We start from the raw sequence: 20,456 nt of genomic DNA on the forward strand, positions 1-20,456 counted from the left end.
TGACCAGCCGTCCAGGCTGGCCAGTTCCTCAGGATGAAGAGGATCTGCTCTACTGTCTGTTTTTGAAAAATAAGCTGAGGACTTGAAAGCTAGATTTCTACAGAGGGGTTATAGTGGTTGGAGCATAAAGGAGGGGTTTAATAGGTCTAAAAAATAGCTCACACTGTTAATTGTTACAACATGACACAAAAAAGATATAGTGGCGACCAAAAGATTACAATAGTTTTGTGAAGGGTTAATACTAAAATCAGAGCTGAAGTTTCGTTTTGTCCATTTCCTGAGGGTTTCGTTTCTCCGTTTTTGTTGCTGTAAGATAAATTTTTGTAATTGGCATGGGCTGTCATGAAACCAGACTGTTCCCATCAGGTGCAAGATAAGGGGCTGGGGGGTGTAAAACTCTGAAGAATATGCTATTATACTACTTTCTATTTGGATACGGACATATATGTAGTTTCCGGTTTTCTTGCAATATTATTGGCTTATAAAGGGAAATGATACTATAGGTAGTTGAGAACTTCGCATAATTAAGCAAAATGTTATAAAAGAAGTGACTAAAGTAAAGGGGCTTCGTGATCTGTCTCGATCCTCCCGTACAGAGACCCCCGTCTCCGTGTGGTCATTTGAGTTGCTAGAAAAGCCCTATGAACTAATTTGGAAATCACTGGATCAACCGTGAAGGGTTAATTTAGCCTTCCCTAAATAGCTACCCCGACAATTTCTACCCATAGTCATGAGTGGCCGACAATGAGGTCCATGCTCATGAAACATTGGCCTATTTTATTGACTGATCCTTGCATTGCAATATACGTATCTGATGCTCCGTTAATACATTGACTCCTGACGTCATTATTGCCTCCCAATCAGAGACTACCTGCTGAAGACATTACTGAGAATCCAAGGGAATAGACCCTAGGACGCCAATATGGTTCATATAATACCCCAATGAATCAAAATTATACGGTAAGTATATATCAGTAGGCAGCGCTGAAAGAATAACCTCAGCTACTGATATATAAGTGGGCAGGGGCCAATGTCTTAATGACATCAAGACAAATGAAAAACCTTAAAGATTTATTGGTTCGCAGTCATTATGCTCCACGCTTACCAAATCCATTTGGGTCCCGACGAACAGTACATGGATGTTTTCCATAAGGCCACTGTCTGGTTTGTGCCAATGTCTCTCGCAGTACTACATTTTGGGTCAGTTGCCAGAAAACGTCAATATAATATACACCAGTATATCTCATGTTTTAGTACAAATGTGATATACTACACTATGTGCAGCTGTCCCAAGGTAGATATCTGCCTCACCTCAAGAGAGCTAAGAGTCAGAGTCAGGGAGCAAAGGTGGGACATTGGAGCAGCCAGGATAGTAGTCGATACTTCAACCTTAAAAAGATTACCATGTCATTTCAGATCTCATCATGATTGTAATGTGAAATTCCGAACGGGGCATTGACATGGTACATGGAGGCATCAAAAGGGGTCACCTCAAAAAATGCAGTCCCAAAGAGGAACGTGATGGATCACTATTTTGGGGACTATGGTCTCTCAAGGACTTAACGAAATGCCTAGTTTTGCACCCTTCTTGTAGACATCCACTATTCCAGTTCTATATTCCCCCTCCCTTTTTCTATAATTTCTTTTCTTTAATTAATACATTAAAGGTATTACTGTTTTTAACCCCTTCACGACCTTGGACGTATCCATACGTCCAAGTTGGTAAGTACTTATCGAGGCAATTTTTGGCGCACAGAAGCTGACACCCGGCATTCACTGCCAGGAGCTGTGCTCCTGACAGTTTAACGCCCCTAAATGCTGCAATTAATATCGATTGTTGTAATTACAAGCCAGGCAGGAGCTCCCTCTGCCCTCCGATTGGCACCCCCACAACATCATCATGGGGGGCCAGATGGTTGTCTTGGTGATCCGATGTCATTATGATGACATCCTGGTCACCAGGCTCGTTAGTTAGGTAGTGTGCAGTGCTTGATCTAACTAAGTTGTGTCAGTGCAGCATCGATAGTTACAAAGCATAGTGCTATGCTTTATAACTGGTATCAGGCTGAGTCAAGTCCCATAGTGGGACTAAGTAAAAAAGTGTATATATATATATATAAAAAATAAATTGTAAAAATATTTTTTAGGAAAAATTATATATATATATATATATATATATATATATAGAGAGAGAGAGAGAGAGAGAGAGAGAGAGAGAACAGCCAAAAAAAACACGATTCAGAAAGAATCTCCACCAAAAGATTCCCTATAATGAGGCAGATGGAAGCACTGTGGACACCCATGATCCGGTGGTGTCCATCTTTTTACGCGTGCATAAAAGTGCCGTTGGCCACAGTTTTGTGCATCTCTGAAAAGAAGGACACTGAACAGGGGGCCAGAAGGAGTCCAGAATAACTCTGCTTCCTCATTATAGTAAATGGATCTTTTGGGGGTTTCATCTGAATCACGTAAATCAGAGATTTAGATGGACACCTCGAATATGAGTGCTCAGCATAGAGCACAGGATAAATGTGATCCCAAATGTTATGCAACATGTTCCCACTAAGACCCCACTCAGATCTATCATCTGGTAATGGAAATATAGAGAGCTTCCATATTACTGGTAGCACAAAAACTCTAGAAAAGCAAAATGGCTTCTTGCCTCACAAAAGAAAATTAGCAAACTCTGTGCTTCCAAATTCAAATGCCCACAGTGTACCTAAAAAACATTTAATGTCCACATATTTGGCAATTCTGTAGCTATAATAGCCGCCTAATTTACAAGTTTGTGCCTACAGATGCATGAGCTATGCACAACAACATACTGGTCATTATAACGTACTGATCACTACAATGGCACTTTGGAATTTTCACTCTGCAATATCGACTGCTGCTTGTTTCTGGAAAACACCCATGGAATCAAAATTGTTACTACACCTGTAGATAAATTACCAAAGGGGTATAATTTCCAAAATGAGGTCACTTGAGGGGGGGATTCTGCTCTTCTAGCACTTAGGTGCTCTGTATATGGAGTCTGCAAACTATTCTAGGAAAATCTGCGCTCCTGGAAACAAATACAGTGCTGTGCAAATTAATTGGGACAAAGATTTTTTTTTTTAAGTAAAATTCTAAGTTGGTTACCAGTCAGTGATTCAAACTAGTTTTAACTGCTTTGAACAGGTGTGAGTGCCTGTTCAAAGCAGTTAAAACTGGTTTGAATCACTGACTGGAAACCAACTTACGATTTTACTTAAAAAAATGCTTTGTCCCAATTAATTTGCACAACACTGTAGCACTCTATCCCTCCCAAGTCTCGCTGTATGGCTAAGGAAGACTGTATAGCGACATACACAGTATTTCCACGTTCAGCATAGCCACATACACTGTATTTCCACGTTCAGCAGAAGTTGTGGGACAAATTTTGGTGCCATTTTTTTACCATTTTCCCATGTGAAAATGTAAAATCTGGGTCTAAGACAAAATTTTGGTGGTAAAAATGTAATTGTTTTTATCTTCACTGCCCAATGGTATATAATTCTGTGACACACCTGTGATCTCAATTTGGTCACTGCACACCTAGAGGTGTTTTTTGTAAAATGGGGTCACCTATGAGGGGTTCTGCTGTTCTGGCACATCAAGGGTTCTCCCAGTGGATCATGACACTCGTGAACGATAAAAGTAATCTCCACTGTAATATGACAGTTTTCCCTTCTGAGCTTTGCACTGTGCTTGAAAAGTATTTTCCGATTAGTGGCGTTTTTTTCGCGTTTCTGCGGCGGTTTTAACCGCGTGATTTTGCCGTGAAAAATAAGCATCCCATGCATTCCAATGGGATTCTGCAATACTGTGCTAATGCTGCGGTTTTTACCGCGGCGGAATTGCTTCGCGGTAAAAAACGCAGCATGCTCATCAATTTTGCGGAATCGCGGCGATCCCGCACCCATAGGAATGCATTGTTCTACTTACTTTCCGCATGTGGCTGTGCCCACCATGCGAAAAGTAAGCAGAACATTTGTGGATGGTACCCACAGTCCGGAGGAGAGGAGACTGTCCTCCGGGCTTTGGGTACCATATCCCTGTAAAAAATAGAATTTAAAATAAAAAATATTTGTTATTCTCACCTTCCGACATCCCGCGCAGCCTTCCCGCCTCTCTCCACGCTCCCGGTCCCAGTAAGCCTTTGCGAGCGATGACGTCCGTTCTCGCGGGATCGCGAAGTCTTCTTGAACCCCTCTCCATAATCTTTGAAAATTCTTGGAGAACAGGAGAAGTCCCAGAAGACTGGAGAAGAGCAAATGTTGTCCCTATCTTCAAAAAGGGAAAGAAGGTGGACCCAGGAAACTATAGGCCGGTGAGTCTGACTTCTATGCCAGGAAAGATCTTTGAACAAATTATTAAACAACATGTATGTCAGTACCTGGATAAGAATGAAGTGATTAAACAGAGTCAGCATGGGTTTGTAACTAATAAGTCATGTCAGACTAACTTAATTTCCTTCTATGACGGAATCACTGATTGGGTAGATCAAGGAAATGCTGTAGATATAGTATATCTTGACTTCAGCAAAGCATTTGACAAAGTATCTCATACAATCCTTATTGAAAAAATGACTAAGTATGGAATGGACAAGGCAACGGTTAGGTGGATTCATAACTGGCTTAGTGATCGGACCCAGAGAGTGGTCGTAAATGGCTGCACATCCAGTTGGAAGAATGTCTCAAGTGGGGTACCACAGGGCTCGGTCCTGGGCCCTGTATTGTTCAACATCTTTATCAACGATTTAGATGAAGGAATTGAGGGTAAACTGATTAAATTTGCTGATGACACAAAGCTAGGAGGGATAGCTAATACTAGAGAAGAGAGAGGATTCAAAAAGATATAAATAAACTGGAGAAGTGGGCAGCAACTAACAGAATGGTTTTTTAACAGGGAAAAATGCAAAGTACTACATCTGGGCAATAAAAATGAAAAAAGCATATACAGAATGGGAGGAATAGGCCTAAGCAACAGCACATGTGAAAAAGACTTGGGTATACTAATAGATCACAGACTGAATATGAGTCAACAGTGTGATGCAGCAGCAAAAAAGGCAAATGCAATTCTAGGATGTATTAACAGAAGCATACAGTCTACATAACGTGAAGTCATTTCCCTCTACTCCTCTTTGGTCAGACCTCATCTGGAATATATTGTGTCCAGTTTTGGGCACCACATTTTAAAAAAGACATCAACAAATTGGAGCAAGTTCAGAAAAGAGCGACCAGAATGGTTACCGGTCTGCAAACCCTGTCTTATGAGGAAAGGTTGCAGGATTTGGGATTGTTTAGTTTGCAAAAGAGAAGACTGAGAGGAGACAGAGGAGAATTAATAGCTGTCTACAAATATCTAAAGGGCTGTCATATTGTAGAAGGATCAACTTTATTCTCATTTGCACAAGGAAAGACTAGAAGCAATGGGATGAAACTGAATGGGAGGAGACACAGATTAGATATTAGAAAAAACTTTTTGACAGTTAGAGTGATCAATGAGTGGAACAAGCTGCCACGAGAAGTGGTGAGTTCTCCTTCAATGGAAGTCTTCAAACAGAGGCTGGACAGACATCTGACTGGGATGATTTAGCGAATCCTGCTTTGAGCAGGGGGTTGGACCAGATGGCCCAGGAGGTCCCTTCCAACTCTACGATTCTATGATTCTATGAACGTCATCGCGAATGACCGCGAGACGTCGCGATCCCGCAAGAACGCTGCACGGGACGTCGGAAGTTGAGAATAAGGAGATTTTTGTGTACTCACCGTAAAATCTCTTTCTCTTAGCCTCTAATTGGGGGACACAGAACCATGGGTGTTATGCTGCTGTCCACTAGGAGGCGACACTATGCATAATCTGAAAAAGATTAACTTTGGCTCCTCCTCTGCAGTATACACCCCTGGACGGCATCAGCCTTCTCCAGTTTTGTGCAAAAGCATTAGGAGGAACAAAACCAAATAACATAACCATGCCTGTAAGAAGGCTACTATGTACGAGCTCAAAGAACAATATGAGAACTCAACCGTAAACAACGGCCCATAAGGGCAACAGGGTGGGAGCTGTGTCCCCCAATTAGAGGCTAAGAGAAAGAGATTTTACGGTGAGTACACAAAAATCTCCTTTACTCTGTCGCCTCATTGGGGGACACAGAACCATGGGACGTCCCAAAGCAGTCCCTAGGTGGGAAGCAATGGACGAATATTGTGCTAGCAGGTCCCTAAATTTGGGGCACTGCCGCCTGCAGAACCAGTCTACCCAGGCTCGCATCCGCTGAGGACTGGGTATGAACACTGTAGTGTTTCGTAAACGTGTGTAGGCTAGTCCAAGTGGCCGCCTTACACACTTGTTGTGCCGAAGCCTGGTGCCGAATGGCCCAGGAGGCCCCTACTGCCCGTGTAGAGTGTGCCGTGATACCGGCCGGAAGAGGGGAACTGTTAAGTCGGTAGGCCTCATGTATGGAGGACTTGATCCACCTGGCAAGGGTAGTCTTGGAAGCCGGCGGTCCCTTGCGACTACCTTCTGGAAGAATGAAGAGGGAATCAGACTTCCGGAAAGGTGCAGTCCTGGACACGTAAATCCGCAATGCTCTGACGAGGTCAAGCTTATGCAGAGCCTTCTCCACTCTATGAACCAGAACCGGGCAAAGGGATGGCAGTGAAATCTCCTCATTGAGGTGAAAGTTGGACACAACCTTCGGAAGGAAGGATGGTACCATGCGGAGAACCACCTTGTCCTGGTGAAAGGCTAAGAAAGGCCGTCTGCAGGAAAGTGCTGACAATTCTGACACTCTGCGTAACGAGGTGATCGCCACTAGAAAAACCACTTTCTGAGACAGAATGGAGAGTGGAACTCCTCTAAGAGGTTCGAAGGGTGGAGCTTGCAATGCTGTCAGGACCAGATTGAGGTCCCATGTATCCAGCGGACGTTTGTAGGGAGGAACCAATCGGGAAACTCCCTGGATGAAAGTCCTTACTTGCGGTTTAGTAGCAATGTGCTTTTGAAAAAGGACTGAAAGCGCCGACACCTGACTCTTAAGCGAGCCTAAGGATAGCTTGGCGTCTAGACCCGATTGAAGAAAACCTAGTACCTTCGGGAGGGAATAAGGAAGTGGGACTTGTCCATGAGATTCGCACCAAGAAAAGAAAGCTCTCCAGGTATGATAATAGATCTTGGCGGAGGCAGGCTTCCTTGCCCTGATCATAGTCGCAATGACTGCCGGTGAAAAACCTGCCTGGGTTAGAATCCAGGTTTCAAGGGCCATGCCGTCAAATTGAGAGCCCCTGAATTCTGATGGAAGAACGGACCTTGAGACAGAAGGTCGTGACGGTCGGGTAGACGCCAGGGGACGTCGGCTGTAAGTTGAACGATGTCGGCGTACCATGTACGTCTGGGCCAGTCTGGAGCGATGAGGATGGTTGGAACTCCCTCTTGCTTGATCTTCCTCACGACCCTGGAGATTAGGGGGAGGGGTGGAAAAATGTACAGGAGTCGGAACTGGGACCAGTCCTGGACCAGGGCATCCGCTCCAGGCGACCGCGGGTCGTGTGTCCTGGCCATGAAATTGGGGACCTTGGTATTGAGATGGGATGCCATTAGGTCCACCTCCGGGGTTCCCCAGCGTTGACAGATCTGGTAAAAAATCTCAGGATGGAGAGACCACTCCCCCGAGTCCATTCCTTGCCTGCTGAGGAAGTCGGCTTCCCAGTTTTCTACACCCGGAATGTGGACCGCAGAAAGTACCGACCTCGTGTCTTCCGCCCAGCGGAGGATATGCGCCACTTCTCTCATCACCTGGGCGCTGCGGGTCCCGCTTTGGTGGTTCACGTATGCCACAGCCATGGCATTGTCCGACTGTATCCGTATATGCGAGGCTACAAGCAAGTGATGAAAGGCTCTCAGTGCCAAGAGGATGGCCCTGATTTCCAGAATATTGATGGGCAATGTCACTTCCCTCGGTGACCACTTGCCTTGTGCCCTGTGATGTAGGTGCACCGCCCCCCAGCCTGTCAGGCTTGCATCGGTAGTCAGGATCTTCCATTGTCCTGAGAGAAAGGGCTTCCCTCGTGTAAGCGAGGTTGGTTTGAGCCACCAACGCAGGGACCTCCTGGTTGACGACGTCAACCTGAACTCCCTGTCGAGGGAGAAGGGATTCCTGTCCCAAGAGCTGAGTATGGCTAGTTGAAGGACCCTGAGGTGAAACTGGGCAAATGGCACTGCCTCTATTGCTGCTGCCATCCGGCCGAGGACTCTCATGGCAAACCGGAGAGATCGAGGAGGACTGCGAAGGAGTGTACGAACTCCCAGACGGATGGCCAGTGTCTTGTCCTTGGGAAGGAGCACCAGGCCCCTGGAGGTGTCGAATAACATTCCCAGGAATGTTAGAGTCTGACTTGGGATAGTCGACGATTTCTGTAGGTTGACTATCCATCCAAGGCGACTCAGTGTGTCTATTGTGATTGAGACACTGACCTCGCAATCTTTGAAAGTGGGAGACTTGATGAGGAGGTCGTCCAGGTACGGGATGACTAGAATGCCTCTTGCGTGCAGAACGTCCATGGTGGCCGCCATGACTTTGGTGAACGTTCTTGGAGCCGTGGCGAGTCCGAACGGAAGGGCGACAAACTGGTAGTGGTTTTGGTTGACCGCGAACCTGAGAAACCTTTGGTGGGCGGGGGCAATTGGTATGTGCAGATACGCATCCTGTATGTCTATGGAGGCAAGGTATTCTCCCTGCTCCATGGATGCAATGATGGACCGGAGGGACTCCATGCGGAAGTGACGGACCCGTACGTAATTGTTGAGCTGTTTTAGGTCCAGTATGGGTCGGACGCTGCCTCCTTTCTTGGGGACTACGAACAGATTTGAGTAGAACCCTCGGAATCTCTCGTTCGCGGGAACCAGCACCACAACTCCTGCTTGAAGGAGAGAGGAGACCGCTTGGTGGAAAGCACGAGCCTTGTCTGGTGGTGTTGGAGGAATAGAAAGGAAGAACCGGTTCGGTGGAGCGGAAGTGAACTCTATCTTGTATCCGGAAGACACTATTTCCCTGACCCACCTGTCTTCTGTAATAGGCAGCCAGACTTGCTGGAAGAGTAAAAGTCGGCCGCGTACTGGTGGGGTGTCTTCCGGAGTTCGTGAGTCATGATGAAGCGAAGTTCTGAGGTTTTCCTCCCTTGGGTTTCGCTTGGCCTGCTTTCGACTGCCAAGACCTGTCCGGTCGCTGCTGCGTCCGTGGGTTGTCCCTGCGTGGAGAGCGGTTACGGTTTTGCGCTGGGCGCGAGACGGACCAGCCCGAGGAATTCCGAAAGGATCGGAATCGCGTCTGGTTTCTTCGTTTAAACGTGCGTTTCGGTTTTAGTTGAGGGAGAGAGGTACTCTTAACCCCAGTGGCATTGGCTATCATTGTGTCCAGCTTTTCGCCGAAGAGTCTTCCAGTAAGATACGGAAGTCGCGTGAGGGACTTCTTTGAGGCCGCATCCGCTTTCCATTCTCGCAGCCAGAGGATGCGTCGGATCGTGATGGCGTTTGATGCTATTCCCGCTACACCTCTTGCGGAATCCAGGGCTGCATTAAGCATGTAGTCTGCTACCACTGCTATCTGGACCGCTTGGTCCGAGAGCTCGGGATTTGAAGCTTGAAGACCCTCCTGTAGTTTTTTGGCCCAAGCCAGGATGGCCTTGGCCGCCCAAACTGAAGCAAACGCAGGGCCCAGAGAGGCGCCTGCCGCTTCGAAAATAGAACGAGCCATGCGTTCTACTTGCCGGTCTGCTGCGTCCCTGAGGGTTGAGCTATCTGGCAGAGAGAGTAAGGTCTGCGCTGCTAGCCTAGAAACCGGGGGGTCCACTTCAGGTGGATCTGTCCATTGTTTGGTGTCTGTCTGTGGGAAGGGGTACTTCGCTTCCAAATATTTGCGATTAGCAAATTTTTTCTCAGGCTGCGCAAACTGTTTGGTAAGTATTTCCTCAAACTCATGGTGATTAGGGAAGACCTTAGGTGGTTTCTGAACACTTTCGAAGCAAATCCTATGTTCTGGGACTTCCGGGGCCGACTCTGGAATTTTTAGCACCCGATGAATTGCAGAGATTATGTCCTCAACTAGCGCTGTATTGCTAGGGGGAGAAGGTACCACGGACCTCTCCGTTTCGTTATCTGAGTCGGAGTCACAGATGCCCTCCGAATCCTGTGCCTCACCAAGGTGATCCCTGGAGGGCGACCTGGGGCAGGGGTCTTCTCTGGTGGGGGATCTCTGTGGTAAATTGCCCTTTCTGTGACAGGGGACTGCCTAGGAGACCTGGAATGACGCTGTCTCTCCCTGGGGGGGACGACCTTGTGCTATAGGCCGACTCAGGTGATCGAGACCTGTGGGTCCGCTTACGTCTGTGAGAGTCGGAAGCAGCATGTTCCTGAGACAAGCTGTCCATGTGCTGTGTAACGTCCATAGCCGGGGCCCGACTCTGCAGAGCTTGCAGCAATGCGGCAGTTAGGTTGTCTATGGACTGTGTCATAGACTGTGACATCTGAGTTGCCCATTCCGGCGTGGCCTGTGACACTGAAGCGTCAGTAGGGACTCCCTGGGGTTCTGACCCAGAGTTCTGAATGCAGTCCCGGCAGTGCGGATACGTGCTACCACTAGGGAACGTGGCTTTGCAGGCTGTGCAGAATGCATAGAAACATTCCTGCATGGTTCTCTTCCTTGAGCCCGGCATAGTGCACAGAGGCTGGCTATCAGGGATCGTACAGGGGTGGCTACGCAGAGGGAACCCACAGAGAGCCTTCTAGGAAGTATGGATTCACAGCTGAGTAATGAAAACCCAGCTGTGAGCTTACCCCACCGGTGTGCCCCTAGGTCCAGCGCCGACAGATCCTAGTTCTGTGCCCCCCGGAGACCGCTGTGATGCTCCTCTCCTGGATCTCATCCAAAAAAAAAAAAAATGGCCACCGGGACTCTGGGGAGAGGGAGGAGGGGGCGGAGAGCTGAAAAGGGTGTGCTGGGCTTGTAAAAACGCGCCCTTTCTGCCTCAATCTTGCCCCTTCTATGACACTCCAGCGTGTCATTTTAGTCATCCGGGGGGCGAGGAAAAGGCGGCGGCTTCGGCTAGGCCGAAGCCGCGGTCTAGATTAGAGGCCTGATGCCCAGGAGGGCTCCAGAGCGGCGCGGTAGTCCGGGAGGGGGTCGGATTTGCACCAGACCCCCCCGGAATGGGCGACTGGCTAGCGGTGGGGGCAGCAAGGCTAGCGGTACCTGTGTGGGGGGTCCCTGGAGCACCATGGAGCCACTGCTGCTGCAGAGGCAGGGGAGCAGAAAGCCCTGTCTCTGCTGTGCCACGTCTGCCTGCACCCTCCCCCGGCCCCAGCAGGATCCCACATCTGGGCTGGGGTCCCTGGTGCAGAATGCTGTCTGTACTCCGACCCTACCTGCGGCGTCTCAACCTAATGCCCCCTGCGGGGGATTAGGGAGGGTGCGTCTGTCACCGTCAGGGGGTCTTCATCCTTGCCTCAACCTCAACCCAGACCCTGAAGGGGGTTGGGGAAGGAGGGGGGGTCTCAACTTCGGACCAGTACCCGAGGGACTGGGGAAGGAGCGACATGGGGAACCGCCATCTCCACTTAAACAGGGCACCCCTAAAAAGGGGGCCAAGGAAGGAGCCATGCCGGTGTCGAGGTAGCTATTTTGGGAGGGCTAAATTAACCCTTCACGGTTGATCCAGTGATTTCCAAATTATTCCAGTGTTGCTAGCAACTCAAATGACCACACGGAGACTGGGGTCTCTGTACGGGAGGATCGAGGCAGATCACTAAGCCCCTTTATTTTAGTCACATCTTTTATAATCTTTTGCTTAATTATGCAAGGTTCTCAAGTACCAATAGCATCATTTCACTTTATAAGCCAATAATATTTCAAGAAAACCGGAAACTACATATATGTCCGTATCCAAATAGAAAGTAGTATAATGGCATATTCAGAGCAATACACCCCCCCCGAGCCCCTTATCTTGCACCTGATGGAAACAGTCTGGTTTCATGACAGGCCATGCCAATTATAAAAATTTATCTTACAACAAGAAAACTAAGAAACAAAACCTTACAAAGAAATGGAGAAGTGAAACTTAAGCTCTGATTTTAGTATTAACCCTTCACATTCCCCCCTAGATAAATTTTTTTTAACACATATGCAGCATCAGAGGTGCTATCCCAAGCTAACAGCTTGAGGGGTACTGGTCTTCACATGACTGATGCCGTGTTACCAGTCATGGCTGTCGCGGCGCACCCGTCCCCCTGTATACTGCAGTTCACGAATAACAGTTTTTGATGACGGTGGTGGGGATCTTTTGTAGGTAGGCATGTGCTTGGCTTCAACATCTTCATCAAGTAGCCTTTTGAGATCGGTGCAGAGAAGAGCAGGGGCAACGACACCTTTGGTATCATCATTAGCTGTCTTAGTGCAGAATTTCCTAATACATGCAGGAATACACCAAAGAACAAGTTTTAGTATCACATATACAACAAGGATACAGGCAGCAATGTGTAACAAGCTTTGTAAGATCCCAGCTATCCAGCCCCCAATTCCCTTAAATCAATTGGCTGGATTGAGAAAGGAGAAGGTGTCTGACCACCAACTGTCCTTATTACGATCATTGTCTTTATCGTATTGATCTGAGTCATTGAATATCTTCTAACTTTAACTTTTAACTTCTACCAATAATAATAGTATGAAAAATGCGAAAAACCAAAACATTATGCCCCTTTATTTGCTATTGGCTTGTTGGGTGATGAGGAGGACTTGATCGGGACCGTCATACAAGGGTTCTAGTCCGTGCTTCCTGACATGCCTCTTCACGACTACCAAATCACCAGGCTTCAGGTTATGACAAGTGCCGGTTTCTGCTGAATCTGGAAAAGAAAAGGAAACTAGAACATAGGTGTTAGCAAGATTTTTACTAAGCAGAATAACATATTGAACAACACGGACAGTCTCTTCTGATAACTGCTGAGGCTGGAAATTTGCAACTGGGGCCTAGCACCAAACAATATCTCATATGGGGACAGGCCATGTTTTGCAATAGGGGTAGTACGAATGTGGTATAACACAATGGTTAGGAGCTCTGGCCATGGAGCCGTAGTCTCCTGCATCATTTTGGTCAATTGTCCCCTCAGTGTGCCATTCAGCCTCTCAACTTCCCCACTGGATTGTGGGTGGTACGGAGTATGGAGGGCTACAGTGGATCCAAGCATTGTCAGAACTTCTTGGTACACATGAGAAGAAAAGGCCGGGCCTTGATCACTTTCAACAACTTCTGGAACCCCATATCTGCATATAACTTCCATCACCAGTTTTTTCGCTGTGGTCTTTGCAGTCATGTTGGTAACAGGGAATGCTTCCGGCCAACTGGAGAACCGGGGCCCAGTAGAATTTTTGCACCAGTGCGAGGGCCTGATTCTTTCCTCGATGTGTAGGCCCATGTGGCAATAGCAGGGTACATCCGCTTAGGGAGACACACAAGTCGCTCCTTTTTCCAGAGACCATTATCCATTCGTGCCCCATCAGTCTTCCATTGCTTCACCTCTTGCTTTGGAGACATTCTCTGCATCGTCATTAAGCGGTCTTGCGGGGTCCGACAGAAAACTTCAGTCTGTTGTAGATCATCAGGTTCTTGTAGGGTCAATGCTTCTTGTAACTGTTTACGCTGAGAGCGTGTGGTCACCATAGTTGGTATGGTTGGTTCAACGGATAAGAGAGCGGCGGCTTTTGCTTGCATATCTGCAAATGCGTTGCCAACAGTCTGTGGACTGGTCCTAGGACCGTGCGCCTTAACTTTGATAATAGCCACCTGAGTAGGTAATTTGATCGAGTCCATGAGGGCTTTAACAGCTTCAGCATTTTTCACTGGGGTTCCGGCAGTAGTAATAAATGCTCGATTGGCCCATAGAGCCCCAAAATCGTGAGCAATACCAAATGCATACCGTGAGTCCGTGTATATATTAGCCCGTCTTTTCTTGGCCAAAGTACATGCATTAGACAGAGCCTGAAGTTCTGCTTCTTGTGCTGACTGTGAGGGCGGGAGCGCAGCTGTGTGCACTACAGTGTCCTCTGTGGTAACAGCATATCCCGTGTGGAATCTACCAAACTCGTCAGCATATCTTGAACCGTCCGTGTATAACACCAGATCAGGATTTGGGAGTGGGTTCTCACTGACATTTGGTGGAGTAGCTGTTTCTTCAGTCAAAAGTTGGGAACAATCATATTGGAGGTAATCCTCATCACTGCCATCTTTCCTTATAGTTCATTATACCGTCTTTCAAGGCGTTGTAAAGGGGTTGCATTATGCGGGATGCATCCGGTATCCACTGACAACAATAAGTGCATAGTCCAAGAAAACGCTGGAGTTCAGCTTCATCTTTTGGGAAAGGAAGGGAGCTGACAGCTATTTTTCTTTCTTCTGCGAGGTGTCTGGCACCCTGAAGGCGACAGTGACCCAAGAATATCACTTGACCAAGGCAGAACTGAAGTCTCGAGGCCGAAACCCGACAGTTCAGTGCTGCCAGATACTTAAGGAGGCTAACAGTGGCAGCAATGGCAAAAGACACCTGCTCATATTTTTTGCAAACTGGTTGGGACTGTTTTGTGCCCCTTGTGACATAACTGTCCATATTAACTGTTGTCCCTGCTAAGTGAATGCAAATAGAAACTGGCAGTCTGAGTGTAACGGAATGCCAAAGAAGGCATTGGAAAGATCAATAACTGTAAACCAAGCAGCATCCTGGGGTATTTGGGACAAAAAAAGTATGTGGCTTAGGCACCAGGTTTGAGAAACACTTACTGGTTCTACTGGCATTTTCCCTATATCATTTGACCCTTTTGACCAGAGTTTAGATAGTATCTCTGAGAGGTATGGGGTGAGTCACTGATCCTCAGGCAATATTGGGGGTGGATCTGGGCCTATCAGGGCCATCATAACTGTAAGAAGGGCATGCAAAATACAGATTTCCTCACTGTCTTCATCTACATAGGGATTATATAACAAAAAAAAACATCTGACCATCATCTTGGAATTGTATTCTGGAGCAGAACTGTGATAATAAATCTACCCCTAGTAAATTTACTGGACATATGAGAGAGATTACAAACTGAGCAGTAACGAGAATTAGCAGGGAGGAGCTGAGGAGCAGGGTTCCCACTAGCTGAAGTTTGAGGAAGGGGGGCAGAGTTTGCTGTGTGCTCCAGTGATACGGATAAGAGACTGGCTGTGTGCTCGCAGCTGCCGTGGGGTCGAAGGGGGATATGGTGTGGGCTAAGATGGGAGGGGTACTGAAGCAGTGCAGCTGCTAGCTTGCTTTTTTTCTCTCTCTCTCTCTCTCCTGAAAAGAGCAGGTTAAAGTCTCCTGAAAACTTTTTTTTTTTTTTCCTCTGGAGCTGGTAAATGGAAGGGGTGGCTACTCATAACCACTAGCAATAACGGGGACTAAGGCTAGCGGTGGATGATAATAGGTGCCGTTAGCAGAGGTGGGGGCTGCAACTCTCGGTCTTCTTGTGCCACAATTATAACAGACCTCTCTCCACTGAGGATTAGTAACTACACATACAGCACAGATCCACCCGGCAGGATCATAGGGTGGGGGTATACTGAGTTTCGGTAGTCCAGAATACATTGGTGCCTTAGGGTTAAGGGATTTCCTGGGGAGGGACCTTATCATTTAGCAGGGAAACTTCTTGTTTCAAATCATCACTTTTAACTATCCGACTGCCTGACACATTGTCTGGATCTTAGTTCCTTCTTTAATCAATCACATTCTCATACCACAGTCACTTTCTTGAACCACAAATCATCCCGTCCCTGTCATAATAGACAATTTTTCCTTCTTCAACATAACAGTAACAGAAACAATCAGAATTCACTTGCTGTTCAATGTCCACATAACCTTCATTATACAATTCATGTGCCAAGCCACGGAATACCTCAGCGCCTTCAAGTAATCCATCATCAGTCAACCTTTTAACTCCTTCATCCCATAGCGTAGGCTGCAACCTCCCGCCCTTAGGAAATCCCAGAATCGAAAATATTTTTCCTGCATTCCTGACAGATTTCTTTCCTCGTCTTTGAATCATAAGACTAACAGTATCTGATCCTTCACACAATTCCAAACTTTTCTTTTTCTTCCACAGAAACATAATTCTCTCCTTTAGAGCTAAATACCCTGACAAATTGTGCACAATACTGGAGCAGCCATCTCCGTTTGTTCCACAGGGTCAACCCCCTCTGGGAAGCCCAAAATTCGCGGTACTCAGTGAAAGGAGGAGGGCGTCTCAGACTATCCCTCCGGACACCTCTGGTTATATATATATCTATCTATATATACCTGAGTTACGTATCCTACCCAGTCTTCGATCACTCACCACGCCCAATTACTAATAATGATCGGGAATTTCAGAATATTTTGACTATAAAGAGAGTCACAATCACTGGTCAATCCGGGGTGTCCGTCCCTTATGAGGTACGGTTCGAGCACTGGGCCCCCAACGGGTCTACACCTCTATATGATTCCACCCATGAATCACCCCACCAGGGGACAAACCTCAGATCCTCTTTGCAGCAACAAGCACAGGAAAACCACACCAACGGTCAGTCTGAACAGTATAACTGCCAACTTACCGTGGTTGTGGGGGGTGATCAGTCCCAATTTTCCAGCACCTGTGTCCGCTCCGAGGGTCCTTTGTCTTGTTGTCCTCCGGGGGCAGAGGCGTCCCTGTCCGGGGGCCCCACGTTGGGCGCCACTGTCGAGGTAGCTATTTTGGGAGGGCTAAATTAACCCTTCACGGTTGATCCAGTGATTTCCAAATTATTCCAGTGTTGCTAGCAACTCAAATGACCACACGGAGACTGGGGTCTCTGTACGGGAGGATCGAGGCAGATCACTAAGCCCCTTTATTTTAGTCACATCTTTTATAATCTTTTGCTTAATTATGCAAGGTTCTCAAGTACCAATAGCATCATTTCACTTTATAAGCCAATAATATTGCAAGAAAACCGGAAACTACATATATGTCCGTATCCAAATAGAAAGTAGTATAATGGCATATTCAGAGCAATACCCCCCCCCCCCCCCCGAGCCCCTTATCTTGCACCTGATGGAAACAGTCTGGTTTCATGACAGGCCATGCCAATTATAAAAATTTATCTTACAACAAGAAAACTAAGAAACGAAACCTTACAAAGAAATGGAGAAGTGAAACTTAAGCTCTGATTTTAGTATTAACCCTTCACACTGGGAGTCTCGCTGGAGACCCACTTTTCTTCATCTGTTCCGACGAAAAAAAGAAAAAAGGTGTGCCTCTTTGCAACACTAAGCAAAAACTGGAGAAGGCTGACGCCGTCCAGGGGTGTATACTGCAGAGGAGGAGCCAAAGTTAATCTTTTTCAGATTATGCATAGTGTCGCCTCCTAGTGGACAGCAGCATAACACCCATGGTTCTGTGTCCAACAATGAGGCGACAGAGTAAACAATTTTTTTTTTATTATTTACATTCTATCTTTTACTATTGATGCCGCATAGGCAGCCTCAATAGTAAAAAGTTGGACACACTCGTCAAACACTATGTGTTCCGCTACGTGTGAACCCAGCCTTACATGTAGGGTATTGGCGCACCCAGGAGAAATTTTTACAATAAACCAAGGTCCATTATTTCCTCTTAACCCTTAGAAAAATGAAAAGCTTGAGGCTAAAACAACATTTTAATGGTAAAAATGTAATTATTAATTCTTTACTGCCCAATGGTATACAATTTTGAGAGACACATGTGGTATCAAAATGCACACTGCACCCCTAGATTAATTCATTGGGGGGGTGGTAGTTTGTAAAATGAGGACACATATGGGGTGCTTCTGCTGTTCTGGCACCTCAGGGGCTCTGCCAATGTGACAAGGCCCCCTCAAACCATTCCAGCAAAATCTAAACTCCAATATGGCGCTTCCCTTCTGAGCTTTGCACTCTGTCTCAAAAGTAGTTTTTGACCACATATGGGATATACATACTCAGGAGAAATTGCACAACAAATCTTGGAATACGTTTTCTCCTGCTAACCTTGTGAAAATTAAAAAATTTGAAGCCAAAACAATATTTTTGTGGGTTTTTTTTTTTTCATTTTCACAGATCAACGTTGTAAAATTCCGTGAAGCACCTGATGGTTAAAGGTGCTCACCACATGTCTAAATAAATTCCTTGAGGGGTCTAGTTTTGAAAATGGGGTCAGTTGTCGGGGGGGTAGTGGATCCACTGTTTAGGCACATTAGGGGCTCTCCTAATGTGTCATGACATCCACAGACCATTCCAAAGTTTGAGTTCCAAAACGTCATTTCCTCATTTCTGAGCCCAGCTTTGCGCCCAAACTGTAGTTTTCCCCAACATATAGGCTATCTGCATTCTCAGGAGAAATTGCACAACAATTTTTGTGTTCCATTTTCTCCTGTTTTACTTGTCAGAATAAAAAATTGGGGCGAAAATAACTTTTTTGTGGGAACAATGCATTTTTTTTAATTTTCACAGCTCAAAGTTTTAAACTTCTGTGAAGCACCTGGGGGTTCCAGGTGCTCATTACACATTTGCTTACATTCCTTGAGGGGTCTAGTTTCCAAAATTGGGTCACTTGTGGAGGGTATCCACAATTTAGGCCCATCAGGGGTTCTCCAAACGAGACATTGCGTCCACTGAGGATTCCAGCAAATTTTGCTTTCAAAAAGTCAAACGGCACTCCTTTCCTACAGAGCCCTGCCGTGCACCCAAACAGTAGCTTTTGCACAATAATTTGTTTGGTGCAAATTCTCCTGTTGCCTTTATGAAAATAAAATATTGGGGCTAAATTTGATTCTTTTATTTTAACAACGTTACAAATTTCCATGAATCACCTGGGGGTTCAAGGTGCTCACCACACATCTAGATAATTTCCTTGAGGGGTCTAGTTTCCAATTTTGCGTTCAAAAAGTCAAACGGTCCTCCTTTTCTTCCAAGCCCTGACGTGCGTGCAAACAGTACTTTTTTCCCCACATATGTGGTATCGGCAAGCTCAGGAGAAATTGCACAACAAATTTTGGGTCAATTTTCTCCTGTTACTCTGGTAAAAATAAAAAAAATTGGGTCTAAAGTGAAATTTTTGTAAAAAAAAAAGTTAGATGTTAATTTTTTCTTTCCACATTGCTTCAGTTACTGTGAAGCACCTGAAGGGTTAATAAACTTCTTGAATGCAGTTTTGAGCAACTTGAGGGGTGCAGGTTTTAGAATGGTGTCAATTTGTGGTATTTTCTGTCATCTAGGTCCCTCAAAGTCACTTCAAATGGTCCCTAAAAAATGGTTTTGGAAATTTTGTATGGAAAAATGAAAAATCGCTTGTCAAATTTTAACCCTCGTAACTTTAGAACAAAAAAAATTACATTTCAAAAATTGTGCTGATGTAAAGTAGACATGTGGGAAATGTTATTTATTAACTATTTTGTGTGACATAATTCTCTGGTTTATGGGCATAAATATTAAAAGTTTGATAATTGCAAAATTTATCAAAATATGTCACAAGAAAACATTCTCAGAATCAGTAGGATCTGTTGAAGCGTTTCAGAGTTATTACCTTCTAAATTGACACTGGTCAGAATTGAAAAATTTGGCCTGGCTAGGAAGGTGAAAACAGACTTGGGGGTAAAGAGTTTAAGCGATTTTGGACAGTTCTTATTGGTGTCTTTCTTTTCAACATTTACCCTATTTATTGCCATTTGGAAATATGTATTTAAAAGAAGTTGGAGACAACGTGAGGATTCGGTGAAAATAACATCGATCATCATGTCTTTCTATTAATGTTTATATACTATGAATGCTGCTATGTACTAACATTTCATATTGTATTTCCGATTTCCCCATTCATCCCCACTACTATGGGGTTATTAACTCTATATTCTTACAGATTTGTTATGATGTGCACATGCATCTCCCTGCCCTGCATCCCATTCATCCTGCAGCATCTCTGAGGCAGGTGTGCATGTGCGGGAGCCATGGTGACGCCTCCATGCTCCCATGTTTCATCCCGGACGGCAGCAGTGATGACTCCGTGATGTGAATGGATGAAAGCGCATACGCTGCTACAGTCATTTCCATTGCATATCATTCCGGTCATGGGACTGGTTACCTGGGCGATATAAGGTCCTGTTGAAGGAAGTGTACACAATCACCCACAATGAAGCGTAACATGTGAACGCGCAAAATGCGCGTCGGGGACACTCGGTGCTCCTGTTCTTGCTGGCTTTCTCTCTTGTGCCCTAACATTGGTATGTTACATCTGGTCAATACATATATGCAAATACTTACCTATAAATTTTTATTTACTCTGCAGCAAGGACTATGAAGTAATGACTGTCATTTATTTTATGGTGTGTTTGATCTGGGTAACACCC

The 20,456-nt window shown here is 45.9% G+C and overlaps 1 protein-coding gene across 1 annotated transcript in view; it reads right to left on the minus strand.

Annotated features, from left to right (window-relative positions):
* FARP2 (FERM, ARH/RhoGEF and pleckstrin domain protein 2) overlaps positions 1-20,456 on the minus strand; it is a 159,100-nt gene that overhangs the window by 22,721 nt on the left and 115,923 nt on the right. The window lies entirely within an intron of this gene.

This window comes from Dendrobates tinctorius, unplaced genomic scaffold (genome assembly GCF_039654945.1).
Source record: "Dendrobates tinctorius isolate UK_male_01 unplaced genomic scaffold, ASM3965494v1 ptg000069l, whole genome shotgun sequence".
Lineage (NCBI taxonomy): Eukaryota > Metazoa > Chordata > Amphibia > Anura > Dendrobatidae > Dendrobates > Dendrobates tinctorius.